The 22,665-nt window shown below is 35.7% G+C and overlaps 1 protein-coding gene across 1 annotated transcript in view; it reads right to left on the reverse strand.

Annotated features, from left to right (window-relative positions):
* Positions 1-22,665, reverse strand: part of AGMO (alkylglycerol monooxygenase) — a 184,886-nt gene that overhangs the window by 56,022 nt on the left and 106,199 nt on the right. The window lies entirely within an intron of this gene.

Below are 22,665 nucleotides of genomic sequence, written 5' to 3' on the forward strand. Positions count from 1 at the left end.
TTTTCGGACAAGCACACTGCAGGAGTATTAGCATGGCAGTTCTCAGATGAGAACATGCATATTCTTTAATTGTCTTATTTACCTGTTTCAGATTGACAATCTGTTTTGATCTCTCCAACATGGACATAAACAGAGTACTTTAAGAGTACAGAAAGATTACAGAAACACACATTAACACAGAGATATTTACTTTCAATATGTAGGATACCCTAACCATAACAGTGTCAAAACCTTTTAAATTAATTTTTATTTGGTAAAATAATTTTCTAAACTGAAGTTTTGAATTTCCAATATATAAAACAAATGATGGCATAGCATTTGAGAGATAAAATAAGTGGGGAAAAATATTTTCCACTTTGATCACTTTGAGAAAAAGACACAAGACCTTTGTCTCCATGGCCTCACTGTAACTTTAGTTCAATGGGATTCCAAGGAATATGGGAAGACTTATGAATCCCCCAAGGCCTGTAAACTGGCTATTTTTCCCTTCTTCAGCCTCTGTTGTAGGCAGGGTTCTTCATTTTCTACAATTCTCTTAAGAGCTGAGGCAGTGGAATTTTAGGCTTCAGTCGTAATAAAGGAATTCTCTTCCCTTGGGTATGCAGCAGTGGGAAGAGGTATAAGAAAGTTCAAATTCAAAACTAATAGAATCATTTTACATATTTTCCGATTGTTATCTACTTCAGGTAGATAACTGGAGAGCACTGACAGTTAATTCCATAACATGGCATCCATACAAGAAAAAGTGTATTTCTGGTATCAAGGTGTATACTATCTCACTAATGAGATTTTAATTTAAAATGACAATTTACTTCCATACTGCCAAAGTGTATTGAAAAGGTTTATTTATACACCTAATGAACCATAACGTAGAGAAGGATAAAGCAGTATATTACTCTGTGGAGCTCCTATGAGTTTCACATCCCTGTCTCATTTTTACTCTACTGAATGGTAATTAATTCTTGTCATTTACTTTGACAGCTTTCTGTCAGACTGCCAGGTGATATCTGCAAAATACACAGAAAAGCTACAACATTGAGATTCATACCACTCTGCACATAAAACATTTAAGTAAAAAACCTGAAAACCTATTTGATTTATGACTGAAAATGCAAAAATATCGGGTGGGTTTTTCCCATGGATTTATACCTAGATTAAACTGATTTGGACACATAAATGGTAGTGATTTTTTTTAGGCAGATCCAAGAAAATGCAATGCTTCAACAGGCTCAAGTTCAGGAGCCTTCATTCTGTCCTAGAAGTTAGCCGTACATGTAAAATTGCAAGCACAGTTATTTACCAAAAAGCAGCAAAATTCTTATTTGACTATCTGGTTAATGCTTAGCCATTGCCTATTAACTACACAACCTTCAATACACAATTTGCCTTCCTTATTAGGTTTAGTAGCTATAAATTATACCTCAAAGGAACTTGCAGAGTGTCTATATACTTCATCATGACATTTCACTTAAAAAAAGCAACTCAGTAAATGCATATGGCTGTATAGCTTCCTCTTCAGAAAACCTATTCTAATTTATATGATAATAATCCAACTCTCTCTGCTCAAATCTTCCATCAGATGGCTCCATCAGGAAGCTTGAATTTGTCTCAGTGGTGATGTAAAATTTTTCAGTCTGGAAGCACTGATTTAACACCTCTGCTTGAGGCCATGATTCTGAGCATGAAAGGCCTGTGCCCCATGGCTGTTATCTACAACTCTTTTCTGTCCTCCCAACATAAATTCAGCCGTATGCTTCTCTTTGAGCTGCTAGTTTCTATTTCTAGTCTTGCACAGAGATCCACAGGTTTCATTGTAACAATGCTCTCTAATAGTATTTGAAGGCTTCCCCGATGATTTCCAGGACAAACTACACTGTGTAATTGCTCTCAGGGTTTCTCCTTGTCAGCCACAGCAGATCTGCTGCATGGCCCAGGACAGGGCCCTCAGAGAGGTCACATTAATAATGTATCTTTGGCTGAAAATCGCCTACCAACAGCACTAACAGTGCCTATTAACCTACAATTCAGCAATTCATTTCGGGTAAGCCTTGTCAGTTTACTATTTTACCGAAGTCAACTTCTGCAGCTGAAATCAGGATCAGGGTTTCAGTAAGTGAAGTATTACAAGAAGCCTTAAACTGCCTTTCTTATGAGCTTATAACCCAAAATGACAAACAAGAGTTCAAGATGAGAGACACAATTCTGAGGGATGCTTGTACTATGTGCAGCCTTGAGCCAGCAGCCATCTAAAAGGGTTTTTTGGCAAACAATCTCACACACTGGTTCCCATCTTTCAAAGCAGCAGATCCTGAGAAGATTTGAGGGAGGCATTAATAAATAATACCTTAAGAGATCAGTTCAACAAATGAGAGCAGTAACAAGATAAACCATCAGGCACAGGCTCAAGACTGACCTTCCCAATGAAAAGGGAGGTGATAGGAGACAACTCCATGCAGTCAGGAGCACGGAGGAGAGTGGGAATTTGCATGGAAGAGCCGAAGATTAAGACAAGTTTGAACTCACTGGGATTGGAATTGGTGAAAGTTCAAGAAAAATGTAGGATGATCACAAGTTAACTGTCAGGCATTATTATGTAACATTTTTCTACCTTTGAGAAAAAAAAAAATTTGGAATAATTTTTTGATCTGAACTGGGGACTTGGGTTTGTGGGACCACAAGTATGAAGGGCTCATTAAGATAATGACAAGAGCTTTTCTTTCTTCCCCTCACATCCTCCCTTTCACCTTCTGAAAAATAAGTCTATCAACACAGCAAGAAATTAATACTAAATTGAATACACTTTCCAGCTGAAATCATCTGCTGAATATGTGTGATTACAACCATCCTTGCCTTTGTACATTACTTTTGTAGGGGTAATTTGATTATGACACTTGTCAGCCCAGATCCAGTAAAGTTGGTTATACACAGTATATACAAGCATGGAGCAGATAAACATGCTTCATGAGGCAGGGAGAATTCCTGACAGTAAAGAGTAAAGCAGATATTACCATAAGCATTAATGAAATTCCTAATATAACAAAAAAACTATTTCCCTGGATATTCACACTCCTTCCATTTAAAAAAGCTGGGAGTTATCCAGAACTGGTCAGGATCAGAATCTAGGTTTTTCTGAGCTTATGCACTATGCAGCCTTTAAGTTAATTTAAATTTAGTTTTTGTCTGCACTTGGAAATAATGGAAGCTAGGGGAACTTCACTTTCAGAGTTCTCATCTGACTTGGCCCACTTAATCCTTTAACTGGATATCGAATTTTCTAAGTATAAAACAAGAAACTACACGTGCTTCTCAAAGAAACACATGGAAAAAATGGTGTGTGTGTGTAGAAGTGCTAAAAATCAGGGGACTTAACTCTAGAAAATAATTTTAAAGTACAGAACAGTGTTCACAAAGAGTTTTACTCATTTTTTAGTAGAAAATAGAATCCAGAAATACTTAGCTATATTATTTTATGCTAACACAGATGACACAGCTGACAACATTTAATGAGTTTCCCAATATTTATTTCAAAGTAGTGTTTTACAGCTTGAAATGAATACCAGTGCTGGCAGGTGTCAAGACTCAATAGCAATTTACTTTCAGAGTAGTGATGCAAATTACACACTTGAATTTTACAAAGAAAAGAGCAGCAGTAAAATATGTAGTGACAGTAGCATGAAGTTTGTAAGAAGTCTAACAGCTTGGCTTCCTGATATATGTGGTTTACCCAGCAAGCCAAAACTTTAGTGACTAACACTAACTGCAGATTATTTAAATTTAGCTCCAGGATTCAAGATTGTAATGGCTTAAAAGCTCACTATGTTCAGAGCCTAAATATTTTGCTCTGGTTCAGCATTGTTCTACATTCTTTTTATTAAATTGAACACTGAATAGGAAATCTTCCCACCACAGCACAAGCTTGTTCACTCCCAAAATGATAAAACAGAAATCAGTAAAAGCGATAATTCCCTTAGTTATTTTATATCAATGTTGAGAGAAAGTTAAAGCCTCATTTAAGAGTAAAAATTAGTAAAAAAGTTAGAAGCCTGTACCATTATTAGTAGTATTTTTAATAGAAAGAATAATTATTTGACGTTTTAATTTGAAATATAATTATATATATATACTTGATCTGAAAAAGTAGCAAGTCTACACAAGTTATTGGAAATTTGTAAAAATGTGCTACTAACCCTAAACAAAAAATAGAAACCACAGACATAGGAACATTAAAAACCTATGGCAACTATGGACAATCTAAAACTGAATTCAGACATATAAAATCTTCTTCACAGGCAGAGGGAATTTTTGGCATTTCAGACCAGTACGGTAACTACCCTGCATAAAGGCTCAGGTTAGTGGAAAGGAAAATACAGAGTACAATCCAGCAAAGATTTAAAACACATGCTTAACTTCATGCACCTAAATAGTCCCTTAATGTGAAGTTAAGCATGTGTGTATGTTTTTCTAGGATCATACTCGAGTGATATCCCTTTGATGAATGTTTCTTCCTGTGTTAGCAGGGAATGGTGTTTGATCAGACCAGCATGGGGTTAAGCACCCTTTATCTTTCTGTTCTCCACCTAGAGGATGCTACTATGTTGGTGAGTGTGAGGACGAGAGGCAACATCCAGCCCTGAAAGTATATAAATTCTGGTTAAGAAGAACCTCTAACACAGCTGAAACTGGAGGTTTGATTGCAGGATTTGTATCCTGTAAGTTCCTGAGCTGCTCCAGTTTGCAGAAAAATTCCTGACAAAATGTTCTAGATTTTGTTTCCTAAATTACATCTAGTCATTAATATGGAAGTAGCTCTGCTGATCTCCAGATTAATCTTGTTTTGCTGAGAATGCACCAACCATTTTAATTTCTTCTCTACTCTCATTATGATAAGAGGCCCATTTGTGTATATACTCACAATTTTTTTTTTTCAGTTTGGATTTTAATTTCAACAGCAGTGATTGCAAAATAGCTGCATAATATATCATGAACAACTGTGAGCCTAAGCTGAGCCCCAATTATATATGTCTGACTTGAAGTTTATTTAGGCATGTTCACTACAGTAAGACTAGCACAGCTATCTGCATGACGGACGTGGTGTGTCACAACAGACAACAGAGTTTTGTGCAGAAAAAAACCCAGAAAATGAGGATGCAGGGAACTGGTTTCCTTTGACAGTGTAATTTCCAGTTGCTTAAGGCCCTTTGCTTAAGGTAATTCTAGAGGCTCTTTGCTACCAGAGTAATCATACCCAAGAAATGCATTAGGATGAGGGCATTCTTGGATTCATTTTCCACTCAGTTAAACCAACACAAAAAAAGATTCTTCCATTTGTCTAAGCAGTCACTAATTCAGCAATAGGTAGGAACAGATCCTCCAAGTTCCTATTCTCATTTTAGCAGCAGTTAAGGAGGTTGTATTTTTTTCCCCCATCATTTATTGAAAATATACTTTGTTACACGTCTTCCAAGCAGAAGTTTATAACTGTATATAACTACTGCAATATGGACTGTCCTAGAAAGACACACAGCTTGACTGTATATGCCACAAAGAGGTAACAACACATGCTTCTTAAAATGAAGAAGAATTTAAAACATATGAAGTATATCAGGATAGAATATTAAAAAAAAAAAAAAGTAACAAAAGGACAAAGGAATCCACCCTAGATCTTTTGGTCAAGAGAACAAACTGAGGATTATTAATTGCTGTAAATAGTCAGTGGCTGAGTAAAACAGTGTCAAAAGCTAAACTGATCCAGAATAGAAAGCTGAGAATTTCTTGGAACAAAAAAATTTTACTATTTTTATTAAACACTGTTTTAATATTGCATATATATCAACAAAAAGTAGATTTGGATATATTTAAGTAATGAATTGCATTAAAACTAGCAACTGATTATACATCACTTAATATGTAGTATCCCCAAATTATGGTTTGGGATCGCTTTGCATATTCCTAATTTTAGAGCTAGCAACCCTTTCACTTTTTATTATCACCTTATTTCCATTCTTCCTTCATGATGTTATGGTGTATAAAAAATATGTGACTAGAAAATAGTAGCCTTTCATACTTCAATCCCCTGACTTCCCCTGGGGGAGTGGATTACTGCATCATAATACTGGTATCTTTTAGTTAATGCTGTGGGCTTCATTCAACTTCAAAGCAAAGATATTAAAGGCTCGTTTTCCACTACAAGGCAGGTGTATTTTTATTAGCCCTTTCTCAAAATTGCTATGACTTCACTTGTGGATACCCCGCCAACAGCCATTATTGAAAGCTGGACTATAATTGCTACGGAACATGCAACGTCTGAAGCACTAAACCAGTGTTCCTGCAATCCTCCAACGATTGACTGAAACCAAGTGTTACATCATTAAAGCTGAATTACAACACACCCATGGCGTGTTTTCCATGTGTGCTATTTTAAACAATAGTAGAGAAAAACCTGGCTATAAATTCACAGATCCCCAATTTGTTCAAAATCCGTGAACAATGAGGGCTGTCTGACAGGCTCTGTTGGCTCTATTTTAGTCAGAAATGTCACGCACCATAATTAAATGTCTGTTTGGCTTTTATTGGAGATGGAAATGCTAGCTTTAGTTATAAATTTAAACAACCTGTCACAAGGGGAGACTCCACATTTATATAGTTTAGGAAAGTTTAGCAATTGTAATTGCTCCAGGAAAGATAAATAAACTAATGGAAACTATTCTATTTTTTAATTGGCTTTGCATCAGAAAAAAGTAGGCTAATAAGATTATGGTATAGCTTTCATCTGGTTTGAACTGAGTTCTTTGCTTTGGTAGATAGTTGGTGCACTAGTAATTTCCAGTGCTATTGTTTAATTTTCATGCAGAATTTAACTGAAGGCCACAGTGATCACAGCTTCTAGGTTGGGAGAAGATGCCACTGAGAAGCAGCAACAAAATACAATCAGTATTCCAGAAAAATGTTTAGCTCAATTCTGCATAGTTCAGGCTGATGTTGTCCAAGTGGAAATATTTTGCTGTCACCTTGGTATGTAGAGACTATTATAGTTTAAGCAAATCCTTCAATTTTTCTACTCAGCTTCAGAAATTTTACAGTGCCCAGATTCCAGTGGAAAGTATTTGGTCACTCATATGCTTGGATAGAAATCTGTCACCTGGAATAGAAATCAGGATAAACCTGCCAGCATCCCTACGCAGACAGGCTCTGCAAATATATACTAGGCAAGATCTCTGCCAAATAACTTGTGTCTGGCCAATACCGCCTTTCAAATAGTCTGTGAATGCCAGTTGCCAATAAAGATTCATTATACCACGTATAGTTAAATATTATTTTAGCTTTTGCATCTACAGTTTTAAACTTACACAGTAGCAATTCATTTGCTCTCCACATACTACCTGTCTGCAAGTTTCTGTGCAGTAGCCAATCACAATATTCACACTTCTCACTAGCACCTAAACAATATACGTCTTTTACTTAAAATAGATCAGTCAGATGTAAACATTTCCAAGTTATGTTTTTCACTCACACACAAAGAATGTACTATAGCTATTTTAAATAGCAATATCAAGTGCAGAATTTCTCAGTGGATGTTATAATTGTCTAATTTTTTCCCTGCTGCCTTGTATTCAAGAAGCTAATAATTTCTTCTGGGTGCTATAATCTATTTAAATGTATATCAATGTGTAATGTCTTCTACTCCTGAAAATGTATGCATATATTAAATTAATGCAAAAATAAAATAATAGCGATCACAGTGAAAAAAAATCATAGTGAAACTTTAGAGCCATTCCCTCAGGTGTGGTAGATTATCCAGAACAGTCCCAAATCATTCAGAGTTATAGGATGAAAATATTTTCAAAGGGAGTGTGCATCACTTGCACCATAAATATTTTACTACACATCTTCATTCTCTCTCTTTCACAAATAGCCCAACAACCCAGATTATCTCACTTCAGACTGCTATTTACTTTTTTAAAATTTACACCAGACTTATTGTTATGAAACTTCTGAAGTATTTGTGTTGATTTGATTTTAAATTTCATTTTACCACTGTTGTCATGTATTAGAAGAACTGCATGAGAACAGTCCAGTGACAGATATTAACTTTTGATTCCTAGAACCATGTGATAGCACTACCATTTATAACAATAATCTTTTTTTCCATAACATTTTTTATTTACCTGAAAAATCAGTTTGCTTTCTCTTCTCTTTCCTTTCATTGTATTACAGCCTTTCATACAACTTCATCACGCTCTTTTTCTTCACCCTTTCCCATCAGATCATCTTCCAGTGTCCTTATGTCTCATGACCACTTCAGTTATTTGAAGTTCTCTCCTGAAACTCTTCTTTATTGTTGCTCATATATTACTTCAGATTTTCTATGGAATGAGTTATTTCCTTCTTTCTGGAAACTTTTTAAATACTAATGTTTATTTTGAAAGGCCCTCTTCCATATGAAGACAGTTAATAAAGTTTTGCGCAGACTAATGGGAAGTGTCTGTACAATTTTGCATGCAATAGTCAGAACAGTTAATGGCACAGATTTAAATCCTATTTAGCACCTTGATCTTTAATTCTTCTGGCTATTGGTATGTCACAAACTGTTTAGTGAATTCTCAACTCCAAATCGCTCCTGCTCTTGCAGAAGACATTGATGGCTGAACAATCACCATCTCACAGCTGAATCCTCTCTGAGAATAGTAAAGTCTGATTGTAGTGCTGGAGCACTCTACTGCTGCATAACCAGGGATCACATTTGGTCCTAGTTTCCAGAAAATTAAACTTTCATGTATTCAAAAACAAAAACCAAGAACCAAAAAACCAAAAAAACAAAAAAAAATTCTCACCATCATGAATAAAAAGGACAGATCTACTCTTCTGTTTATCTGAACAGTTTTCTTTAACAAAATACATTTCTAAAATTTTTGGTTTTTTCAAAAAGATGTAATAATAACAATAAATAAGTAATAAAGTTTATTTTAAGCCATTATGAAGGGCTCAGTAACATCAAGTTTTTATGCCATCTTGTATAGCTCAGAGACACCATTCTCGTGCACACTTTTTCCTTGTTCTGTGCTTCTCCAGATATTATTTATCCCAGCACAAATTCTATCATCTCTATGCAGATCTCACTCTTTATCTTCAAGTCTCATCCCCCTCACTCCACCACAGAAATTTGATCCGTCCCAGTATTATTGTATATTTGAATGTTAGCTTAGGTTAAATATACTTTGAATTATTTATCTCTTCTATTTCCAAATAAATCTTACCCCCTTTTCCCATATTTCTAGATATCATCACTATTTATATGTCATCTTCAAATCCCACCTCTCCTGAGATTTCCCATATCCACATGCACAGATTCTTTTCTAACACACCAGAGAAAATTAGTCTTATCCATTCATGCATCTAGGATTCTCATCCAGGCCCTTGTCTTCTCATATCTCCAATGTAGCAATTTTCTCTGCCAAAACCTTTACATCTCACTGATGTCCACCCAGAGTGCTACTGAAATAAATGGGTCCTAGAGTGTCCCTTTTGATAAGTGCTTACTTTCTATGTATATTTCCATTAGCTCCCTTTCCAAAAGTAAGATAGTTTTCAACATTTTAAGGAACTTTTCAGCACATCTCTCTCTTGCCTGAGCTGCTTCTCATATCTTCCATTATGAACATGTTCAATTTTCAGACAAATGCTTTCTGATTGGTCCTAATATTTGTCTACTTTTATCTGCTGCCTTTCATCTCATGGTTACACCATACATGCCTGGACACAGGACATTCCTCTGGGACTTGACAGTACCCTGTAAAACTGTTAGAATGCCTGACTACCAACTAGTTTGACTTTCGAGTTAATAAAGGAAATATTTATTCTTAAGTTGCACATTGCAAGCAGTGAATGCAGTGATGAAGTATTTTACTAATTGCAGATATAGCACATTAGTACATTAAAATCCAAATTTCCTACTGTAGAGTCAATGCACAATATGATGCTTCAGGACCTCCTTAATACAGCAAAGGTCAAAACCACACAAATGTTTTAAATTAGATTCCTAGAGCACTAAATTAACAATTGCAAAGTATTTTCCTCTCCAAATATCTCAAATCAGAAGTAATAAAAAATTTCATATTTGAAAAGCACTTTTTTTTAAACCACATTGGTCAGAAGAACATCTTGGAGGTATTTTTCTTTGCATGTAATAACACATGTAAGGCAAACATGATTGTTTGCCCTACTGGAGAGATTTGTTTACATTGACAACTCCACAGTTTTTTTTCAATTATCTTATCAGGGAGTGTAAATAAAACCATGAAAGCAAGTCACTAAGCCACCAAATTTCATCTGTTAATAAACCAATCTGTTCTTCTGGTCAGCAACATACTTCAAAGTGCATATTCAACCAGAATTTTTCAATTTTTTAGCTCCCATTAAAATAAAACAATGAGGTGTTTCATGTGTTTCAAGTAATGCTAAGTGTTATTTTTAAATCAAGCAGTAAGAAAATGCTGGAGCTCCAGAGAGCTGGCATAACTTAAAAACTACTGTATATGAATAGTTACACATGCATAATTATATAATTGCACTTGATGGCAGCAATAGCACATAGAGATGACTATTAATAGTATGTAAAATCTGCAGAAATCTCGTGAGGACAAATATCCTCCACAAGTATGAAAAGGTGGCTCTTGGTACACAATATATTTTAGTTTTACCTTTCAGTATGACAATTACCATGAAAGAAAGGATCAAAGGCAAATGGCACAGCTGGCAGCTTGAGAATAATTTAAGAGGTGTACTGGCAATAGTTTTTGGTCTCAGTGAGATGGACTGCATTAACTGTAATAGGGAAACGATGGTGGAGAAAAGTCATACAGCATTCTTGCCTGGCATTAGTACAACATTAGCTGAACCTGCAATTTTGATGACTTCATAAAAAATTCAAGGAAAAAAAATTATGCTAATGAATATTAACAATACCAATGCCGCCTCTGTAATTGAGGACAGAAACACCAACGTTTAGACTTAAATCACTGATTCAGGAACCCATGACCACTGAGGAAATAAAGTTAGCATGTGCCTGTAGTATATCTGACCATGATTCCATGACCTCGTCATCAAACTACAAAGAGATAATCTGCCTGCAAGGACTTGTCTATAGACTTTAGAAATCAGGGCATCTGGGCTGGAAAGATGTAAAATGATTAATAATACAGATCATGCCATACCCAAGGTTGTTCTCTCATTTCCCACTCCCCTTCTACAATTTCAGTTCTACAATAGTGTAGGGGTGAGTTCACATAAGCAATTTCTAATCATTCAGATTTTTAAGAAATGAAGTAATAACAGAGTTTGGGAGAATGTACTTTCCTCCCTGCTTTTTACCCTTTTTTACCTTTTTAACCTCTTTACCCTAATTCTGTCCCAGATCATTAGAGATACCCTTTGGACCAGTTTTGCCCTGGGCTGGGGAAGGTCTGTGTCTGCCACCCCCCATGCCATTTCTTTCCACTACACTTTAAACCTGTCCAACAAAGTATAATGTTGCATTTGATAATATACTTGACAGGCATCAATATTCACGTCTTTCCCCCAAAGAAGACCACACTTTGGACTAAAGGCACCTCTCCTGTCCGAGTTTTCCTTCAAACTAGGTAGACATTCAGCAGAATTCTGAAGGGTATTAAGTCTAGCTTGTTTCTTAGCAATTAAGCTAACAACATGGTTCCCTTTCAACAACAGTTTTCCAAGGTTGATTTACATTCCAAAGGCTCTGTCTAAGCCAAGAGGCAAATATTTGTCCACACATGTATGCTTGTGAAGATCAAAATCTCTGCTGCCAAGTCTGTTATGGGTTCTGTGAAATTATTGGCATATATGCCCAAATATGCTTCTGTGTAGAGTTTATTAGTATGGATTACTGCACAAAGCAAAATAAAATCATAAAGATCATGCAATTTAGTCTCCAAAAAGATTAGAATAAAACAGTAGAGTATGCAAAGTAACTAGTTGGGCAGATTTTATTTGGACTGTCCAGGAAAAATGGACCAGTTTTTCCTGCATGCTGCTTTAACAGCTATTATTTTGTTACTTTTGCAACCTGATGCCTTTGATTTTTATTTGATGCTAATAAGTTCTGAAAGCCAGAGAGCTTGCAAAGCCAAAAAAATAAACCTGGATCCACTAAAGAACCTGTTTTCCTCCTTCTTAACTCTCTACCAGCCAGTTCATTGGAATGAGCAGATTTGATTCATTTAGTGAATTTAGACTTTTTATACGAAGTTGGTAGAAATTAGAAATTATTTGGAAGGTGATAAATAGCCCAATAAGAGACTTGAACACATCAATTTATGATTGCACCAAATTATATAAAAATCAAGATTATATAACAATATTGGTTCTATCACTATTCTTAATCAGAGTACTCTAGAATTCTTTATCTGTTTCAAGGGAGCTACCCTTAAGTAATGTCTAATGACAGAAAAAACATCAGCGTGAAAAAGCTGACCTGAATCCAAGGTGCTAATGTTCTACCAATACCCAGGACTGTGTTAAAACTACACAGTTTGCTTTTTCAAATATCCAGTTTCCCTCTGTTAATGAAAAGCTTCTTACATACAAAAGCAAGATCCTCAGATAGCCACTTAAACGAAACACTCAATTATCTCTCTCTGCTCTGAGAAGTAGAGATGGGACAACTAAATCTAAGATTTTTTTTTTGTTGTTGAAATGTGTTATTTCAAGATTAATGAACTCTCAGTAAGTTGAAAATTTTTTTACTTCATTTTAAACTGAGAGTTTTAAATGAGATGCCTTTGTTTCAGGCAATAATTTGTTCTGCTATTCGACTGCCCTTATTTTATAATAGTGGAGTGAAAAAAGACCCCAAAGTGAAATAAAAGTGTATGAGCCCAGGTAGGATGAAACATGCTAACTACCCACCTCCATACTCCCACCTGTTTGTGCTTGTCCTAAATTTCCAGTTTTCATGGACCTCAAAATATTTTGTAGGTTTTATTTTATTTTAATTTTGTTAGAGAACTAGAAAAGAGAGTTTTCCCTAATTCTCTCAGTTTCCATTTAATACCTTTTCATTTCTTGTACATACAAGAAAAAGAAAAAAGTTATAAAAGGAAAGAGAAGGAGATAAGGAGTACTCTATCCATTTATTTGGAAAAGTCTCAATTTCTTTCCAGCGCTTGTTAAAACATATCAAAGCATAGGCCATGCTTCTTTAGAGAACTGCACAGTCTAGACTGCTATCCAGAGGGAAAGGCAAATTCTAGCAAGTTGTATGTAGCATAATTTTTAAAATTTATGAAGATCTTCTCAGTTGTTGGTATCTTGGTAACACATTTTTAGGTCCAATTCACAGGTCTGACGGATGAAATCCTGCATTTTACATGTTTTGTGGTCTGAGGATGAAGTCTAATAAGCCTTCAGGCTAATAAATCTAATAAGATAACTTCAGGAGCTAATTACCACCGAGGCACAAAGTATGGAAGATACATTTGGAATGGATTCAGTTTAGGTCAACACTTTCATTATAAGCAAAGATGGCTCAAAAAGATATTATAATTATACTACTGAATAATTCTCACCTCTGCTGGAATGCTCATAGCAGAAAATGAAATAGAACTTAAAAAATAAGTATGCATAAAAAAACCCTGAGTTTTCTACATAAGGCAACTGTTTAATAGGTTTCACTTCCAAGTGAAAAAAAATTGAACAGCAAATTAACCATCATGATGGCAACTCTATTTACTGCTTACACAGTGAGTAGAAGTGGGACAGATCCTTTTATGTATGCACAATGATAGATATCTTCCCTAAAATGTTATAAACTAAGTTGACCTCAAAAGGAAGTGGAAAGAGCTATGAAGTAGATATAAAACAATGGCCAGACTCTGCCTCTCAGCATCCTGCTTCACTACCACTTCTAGCTATTTCCTAATATCTGACCACTCTGTGGACAAACAACATGAAGCTAACAAGAGGAGAAATTAATGGATCTAGAGATTTACAGTAATACACAGACGTGCAATGAATTCAGGTAACAGATAAGGAAAAAAAAGAGCATCCTTTTCTCCATAAAACATAAAATGCTCAAACTAAAGCCAGGCATCTTCAACTGTATTAGCTTCTAATCAGCAAAATAAACAGCCTATAGAAATATTTCATGGTTTCCACATGAAGATAAACCAAACAAATTCTGTCAGGACAGATGTGATCACTCCCAGACTCTATAGGGGGTTGCTGTATTATTTTGCCTTGGTTTCAAGCGATAACTAGCGCTTTACACTTACTTTTTTCTCATAACACCTATTTCCAACGTTTAAACATACAAAGTGTTTTGTATGTTCTGCATTTGGTAATCAGTTGTTAAACACAGCATTTGCTAATCTTCTTTCATCAGGCAATTTTTATTTGGGGTTGGGAGGAGAAGGAAATTTTAAAACATTCTCTTTGTGCTGCTTAATACCCAGATATAAAATCAAATATGGTATTGCTGCTTTCTCTATATTCCCTTATTCCCTGTCTCCAAACATCATAGAAAACAGAACTTGTACAAGGGAATTAAACAACAAGGCAGTAATAAAGAAAACAAATCACAGCACAGATAATGGCTTGATTTTATGTTATCGATCTATTGCGCACTTTAGACAAAAGGCACTGGCTGGTTAGCATTTAGCATGCAATTGCCCAGATGTCATGAACTAGTTTTCAGTCTCTGTGGTTATTTCAGGTGCTGCTAGTAGAAAAACAGAGGCTTGACTTTTACTGTGCTTTTCTTTCTTTTTTTTTTCACAAGAAACTTCTGAAAAAAATAGACTGAGCAAAAGATAGCATTTATGATTTTGAAAAAAAGTAATAAAAAATTTCAGAGAACATTTTTAATTAATTTCTGCTTTCCTACACGGAGGTATTGATTTAGATTTCCAATGGACTATATTACAGTCCAAATCTGTGCATCCTACCCAGACATTCTGTTGCAGAAACATTAAGTTTTCATAGCTGCCATGTGCTGCTCACTGTTACAGAAGTGGGAAGGGATTTATGGGAAGAAGAGTCTTATACCATTTCCCTTGCAAGATTTAAATATTGAGTAACCCTGGACTGCATGTATTTCTTATATTTGTGTTTTCTCTATTTAAACTGTACAAGATAGAAATATCCGAAATATTTTAAATACTAGCTTGGTTCTTGGTGGTCACCCTGTATGTGCCAAACCCAGATCCTTTCCACATCAGAGACAGCTTGTTTAATTAAAGCTTTTATCTCTTAAATTTCAATTCAAACCGTTATATTGAAGATAGAATTCAATATGTATTCATGGTCTTGGGAACACAGCTATAGCCCTTCTCTCTTTATGATTAAGATAATTCCCACCTGCCCATTAAAATAGTTTTGGAGGTAACCTATCTAGTTTTTGAAAGTAGTCTACTAATTTTGCATATCAGGCTGTGCTGACAAGCAGAGATGTGGGTAAGCTTGTTGGGCTAAAGACAGCCCAGAGAACACACACGTACTGCCCCTGCAGAGATGCTGGAAGGCTCCCCACTCAGGCTTGTTCTTCACGGCTGGAGAATGTCGCTGTTGAGCCGCTAGCAGAGAAAAGAACCCAGTTCTCAGTGGCAAGAAGGAAAAAAGCCTTTATTGTTTTGATTTCAATATATATATAGTTTTTTCAGAGGTCACCCCGATTGGTCAGCCTGAGACCTCCCCCTAGGCCTGATTGGCCAGGCCTGAGCTGTCCAAATCTTGGGACACTGTTTTAAAAAACATCCAAACTTTATCTTTGTTTATAAAACACAAAAAGAATTCTCATGGGAAAGACCTGTGCTAGCCACAGGAAAATACCTTCTGCATTCCTCAGACTGCACCTTCTGCTTCCCCCACATGACCTGCATGGATGGGAAATCTCCCCAAATAAGCCAATGTCTTTCATTCAGGACACAGGAATTGTCCATCTTACCCTGCCTTTGATTCTCAGACATTGCAATGTACTTTACACACCTTTAAATCAACTTTGAATATAAAATTTGTGAGTGTAAATTTATCAGTGTAAGCTGATAAATAAGCAATGGCTCTGTCAAGAGTAGGAAAGGAGATATGATTCTTCCACTTCTGTAGAAAAACCAGGTATGAAACAAATCTATGCATTTGTGCTTTAACAAAAAAAAAAAAAAAAAAAAAGAAATCCCAGTAAATAGTCTAGTACTCTAACTACAGTTACACAGACAAACATCTACCCATGTGGAATATCTCAGTTGTCACTAGGCACTAATATTGGTGAAGCAATTTGCTAGTATGGAGATCTCTATCATGATCCATGTGTTATTATGATGTAGAAAAGAATGCAGTTTGACGGGGTTTGTAGCATTACTGGATTATAGAAAAATTGTGCTTTGGCATACAAACCAAATCAGATAAGCAGCAAGATGCGTGAAATGGCACAGCTTCATTTTTGTAAAGACATCCTCAGATATACAACTGAACACTAACAATTTCATTGGCATGGCTGTTACCTTTAAAATGCAAACATGGCATACAGCTATAAGCCAATCACTGACTGCTTTGGGCTACGAAGTGCCTGAAAAAACTTTATCACTATGAGTGTGAGTGTTGACAGAATAAACCACAAAATTTCACTCAGAATATGTGAACATGTATTTTCCATCTTCAGAGTACTACCTTTGCGCTATCTTTGACTAAATGCTTCTGATTTCTATTAAGTATGACTACCTCCTTGTCTTGTCAAACAATTAAAGTGACAAAAGTAATAGCAGATGCGTCTTTCATAGTTAAAAATACAGCAAGCAGACCATAGCTTGCATTTTATTACAGTCACTCTATACAGCCCAGTAATTGCAAGGTAATTGAAAAGATCCTGATAATAAACTGCCAGTTTACTCTTTTTTCAGAAAATATAAATATATAACCCAATTCAGGCTTCATTTTAACAACACATTAGATGGTTTCCAACTTGTCTTGATTTTTGTTTTATTTTATGATTGTAAATAAACCCTGGAAAATTCCTTCCCCGATTTTACCACCTGAAACTGCAGCTGTTGGCTGACACTATCAAAGCCTCGCAATTCCAAACTCACGTGCAAATCTCATCAAGTGCAGACACTTCTAATTGATTCCAGAAGTTTTTCTTTTGCTAAGATCAGCGGGCAGAAGAAGAATAATGAGCAGCTTTTAAGCAGAGGGGGAAGGGTGTTGAGCTCAGGGAGTGGAGATTTTAAAAGCTCCAGCTCAACCGCTCTGCCAGAAATGCAGAGCAATTTTACGGTCAATTGGCCAGAGCATCTGGAACTATACATCATAGTCTTTAGTTGATGGTGGTGAAGCCGACTCTCAAACTGGCTAAGTCTAAAATCAGTAATGACTCTGCTGTCACACCTAAGTGGAAACTAACTTAATCTACTGCCAGATTTTTACTGTGACTTTTTCCAAGGGACATTATTCCCCTTAGGTCAGTTGTCGAGAATATTAAAAGTCCAGTCCCTGGGATACACTGCATGTCATAGCAAACTTTTCTGAATGAAGCTAACACAGAAAAAAACCGATTACAACGCATGTTTGTTTAATTCCATGTGTGTTGACAAGGCTTTTTATCATAAGGCAGCAGAGTTTCCCTCCATCCCCAGTTTAATTTATAAAATATATTTGAAATACACCAGCCAATCTAGTTAGGGCACAGAGACTGAATAAATGCTGAGGTCATAAATCACAGCACAGGGCATGGAGCTTTCACCTTAATGGAAACCAAATATGGGCTACGCGGCTCTTTGAAATGTGGCACAGATGATCATAACGAGGGACCAAGAAAAAATGCTACAGAGCAGAAAACTACCGTTGATGTGGAAATAAGTTCTTATGAGTAAATGTTTGTTTTATGTCTGTACTCATAAGTCAGTAGTCCAACACTGGTAAATTATACTAAGAAACAAGCGAGGTAACAGCAAGTCTTTGTACGATGAAAGGAGAAATAAGTAGCGTGATAATATATCACATTAAGAGGGACTTCTGTGGAACACAGGATACAGTGTAAATCAATTCTTTAATAAAGAGATATTTTATCCAGACCAATTAGATCCCATGCCATAAGAAATACCAGAATTGCATCAAAGATCACAGAAGCAGTCCATTTGGTACAGAATACCGTCTCCAAAAATTTTTGGAACAGCTGCATCTACTAAGTTCAGATACTCCAGAGGAGTAAATAAGCAATTTCAGCACAATAAAGCTCATTTCTACCTTCATTAGTAAAAGGCTGAATTATACCCTGCAGCACAAGATTCTGTGTATCTTCCAAAGCTGGTTATATTTCTAATGTACCACATGCCCACATAAAACAGAAAAGAAAACAAGTTATTAATTTAAAACATCACACATGTATAAAACCTCCCTTTTTCTCTCTTTTCCACCATGAAAGTTGCCCTGGATTTTTGTCCTTCCTACCTGTAAATTAATACATGCCAACCAACATGGTCATAGCCAGACAGCTCATTAAGTTGCACTGCAGAAATCGGGATGAAAAGATTTACTCTCAGATGCCTTAGCGACAACAAAGGTGAAAGATAAACACATCAAGACAGACATCTATTTCCTCTTCCCTCTTCCTCACTCCTAGCCCCCTAGTCTGAGTTGCAGCTACTATGAGAGTTGGTGAAAATATTTAAAACAAGAGTTCCAACAACATGTCAATGGCTCTCATTTCTACTTGCTCCTCATTAGTACTACTGTCAAATAACAGCCAGTGCTTGACCAAATTCAGCTCATGGAATATGCTGGCTGATGCCAAACCAGAGCAGTTGGATGGAAACACTTTAAAGAGGTGGACCATCATCACAGATTTATTTTTACATATCGTGCCTGCTGAACTGTCACATAACTGAACACACAAGCAATGTTTTCTGCTACCTCCAGGTGGTTAGGAGGCTCCAGGCCCAGTCTGACAGAAAATGATTTGGCTTTAGTAATACACACAATCATCACATTACACAGGCATGAAGTAATCAGTCTAAAGAAAGCTAACTAGTATAGGATGTGGCAGCACAGATTCTCAAAAGAAACACACTGGCTTTTCAAACCAGTCAAATATATTCCCTCTCATCGAGGTTTTCTCTGACCTCCACACAAGAAATAATTTTCTTAAAGATCCAAAAGTTTTCTCATATATCATCACTTTTTTCTTAAATAAACAAATAAAACATAAAACCTGAAACAAAGAAACAACAACAAAAAAAATGCACACTCTCTCCCTCTCCTTCCCCCCCATTCACCTAATCATCCATATGAAATACATTCAGGAAAAAGAACAGAAAATGCACGTTGAGGAATGTGCACTGTTCCACCTCCTGTAGTCACTTTTGTAATGATGACAGCTTCAAATTATTTTCTTGTTTAGAGAAGAAAAGGACATTGGGAGAGATGCCCATGAGTATATCATAGAATGAATTCAAATACAAGAGCAGGGAGGACAAGATATTTAAAGGATCAGAAAATAACACAATTTTCATAAGGAACCAAATCAGGTAACACACAACTTCAAAGTATCAATAGAGCCAATGCTGTTTTTACTGGACTGTAGACACAGGAAACAACATGGTAAGATTACAGCTTTAGCAAAAACAGAAGTCTTTCTTTCTCACACACCTACAGCATCATTTTACTTTCTCCTTCCCTGAACCTTAGCATTAAGAAAGTTTCTTGCTCCACAAGTCGCATCACTTACCTGAAGAAAAATCTGTTTCTGGCTGTCAGCCCAGCGAGCTAACCCAATTTGCAGGGCAGCAAAGACGGGAAAAAGACAGAGCCAGAGGGCAGGACTGCTCCTTCTGCTCAGATTGCCCTCGTTAGCTGCTTTTTTATCCCCACCTGAGCTAATCTAATGGCAAAGTGGGAAAGGCTTGCTTCTTGTTTCCTCTGCTCTTCTCCTTTCTTTCACTGACCCCATAGTTTTCTCTCATTTCTTCTGAATCTCCCATCTAGTTTCCCTGCAGAAGGCATTCCTCCCATGCAGTAATTCTGATAATTGTAAAGCCTTCTTATGAGCCAAACACAATTATCTGCAGTTTATTTGCACCTATTTTTGCTAGTTAGAATATCCTGCAAATAGTATTCCAAGGACATTTACTTAGAAATCTTATCTACTGGTTCTAAAGTAGTCTTGACAAATATGAACATATGAAACATAGTAGCAGAAAAACCTCATATGTATTGAAAATAGTGACACACTTTTTCATTAATGATTGAATATGCTGTTGGTAAAATCAATCTTGCACTTTTCTGCTGCAATGTGCATCATTAACTTAAGAATTCTGGGACAGAATTGTTTGTTTAATTCTAGAAACACCTCTTCATCCCTAAGTAATTATGCCCTTGAAGGCATAATTTACAGAAAAGGTCAACACAAACTCTTTTACATGATGTTGTGCTTTCACTCCTGAACAGTGGATTACTACAGAATTGTTAATTTGGTAACATAAGGATGAAGATATAAAGAGAACATTTTTTGAGTGTATTACAGGTTTTGCTTACTAGAAATCTTAGATTAAAAAGATCAAACTCAGCTAAATCTAGCTGTATGTTCAAGAGGGGATATTTAGATGAGGAAAACAAAATTATTAAATACATTTTTTAATTTGGACCTCTTAAAATTTGTAATAGGATGTGAGAGTGAAACAAAGCAAAGGAAGTTGAAAATCAAGCATATCATCTATGCTATTATATTATAAAGGATAATTTGGAATGCTGAACAGAAACAATTTTTAGGATAAATTTTAGACCTAATGTCTGGGGAAAACATCTGTTTATGTATTTCTTATGCTTTCTGGTACCACTGTTTCAAAATGATCAGGTCAATATTGAGATAAAGCATTAATGTTCAAAGACAAATCTCCAGCAATCTCTCAGATTTTTTTTTTAACAAAAATTCCATTAGACCCGTAAGAGCATGCCTACCATGAATCCAGAAATTGTATAATGCATTGGGAGCAAAAGGGGATAGTTTATTTTAAAAGCAGATCATTTATTTTAAAATGGAGAATGCTTTAAAGTTCATCACAAATATTCAGACTACCAAAAGGAAAACATTTTTTATCATGAAGATGGTGAAGCACTGAAATAAATTGTCCAGTGAGGTTGTTGTTACCTCATCCATGGAATTTCCAAGATCAGGTTGATCGGGGCTCAGAGCAACCTGATATAGTTGAAGATGTTCCTGCTCATTGAGGGGATTGGACTAGAGGTCCTTTATACTTCCAACCCAAAATATTCTACTATTCTATGATTCTATGATCACAAAAGCTATTAATATCACCAAACTGTTGACTTTTGATAAAATGTCAAGTGTGGAAATATTGGCATGACTCAGAATCTATTCTTGTCTGCCTGAGAGAAAGTTATTTGAAAGACACCTATTCTTTCAGTATTTTCAAAGAAAAATTGTGAGCAAGATATTCCTGTCTTTTGTTAAAAATGCACTACATAGTCAGTGTCATACAAAGGCCTAAAAAAAGAATAACAAAGAATTTAATATGAAGGATAAAAGGAAAAACAGAAGGAAAAAAGTATAGGAAAGTACAGTAGAGAAGAACTTAAGATGACAACTATTTTTTTTAATGACAGAAACATGTAAAGAACAGAGCAAGAACTACTTCATTTTATTTTCTTCTTCATGAAAGAACAGGAAGCTACATAATTCCCTATAAACAATAGGATTAATAATCTAATAATTTTACTTCTACTCGTTTATTAGTCAGAGACACTTTTATATATGAATATAGAACTCAGCAAGGCACATATTGAGGATGTATGTTATGATATAACTCTCCCAAAATTCAGTTAGAATACCCAAATCATTCAAGTCTGAAAGCAATGTTTCAAGGGCAAGACAATTAGTTCCAGAATTTTATAATTTGTTACTTCAAGCCTTCCTACTGTATTAGGCTACCCAGGAAATTATACAAAAATTTTCCAAATTCTATTTATGTAAATAAACCCCTTTAAATATCTGCTAAGTTTTTGCAGACTCTTATTAAAGGAATTCAAGAACCATTTGATTTATACACCAAAGCTTTGACAATGTAACAATAGGGAGAGAGAAATTAAAAAACTCAATTTGTGTCATTTATCTCACTTTAAATATTGTCTAATAGTTATTGTTTTCAAACCCAGGCAGAAGAAAAAAAAAAACAAAACCAGAAAAATCTCCCAGACCCACAGTAGCAGTAGTTTGGGGTTTTTTTCTTTTTCATTCTTCTAATTCCTTTTCCCTTAGAAAAGCAGAAGACCACTACTAGAACTGTCCAGTTAGGAAAGATGCTATAAATTTTGTGTATGTCTGAAGTCAAAGGAACCATTCTGAAATTATTTGAGTCTCAGTTCCTACTGCTTTATTTCATTTTTTTTTCTGATTTTCAGCCAGAGTAGCTTTCTGATGAGGTTCTACAAATCATGCCTCCCATTCATAACCTTGCTGGTTATGAATAACCAGTCTTTTCCAGTAACCAGCAGTAGGTGGTTTGGTAACGTTATTCAGATTATAATAACATCAATGACTATTGTTATTTTATCATGATAATATTAAAAGAGACATGAAATACCAAACGTACTGAAAAGAAAAGGAAAATAATAAAGAGCAAAAGACACGAACAGAATGCTAAGAAC

Source organism: Lichenostomus cassidix, chromosome 2 (assembly GCF_008360975.1).
Source record: "Lichenostomus cassidix isolate B80296 chromosome 2, HeHo_3.0, whole genome shotgun sequence".
NCBI lineage: Eukaryota > Metazoa > Chordata > Aves > Passeriformes > Meliphagidae > Lichenostomus > Lichenostomus cassidix.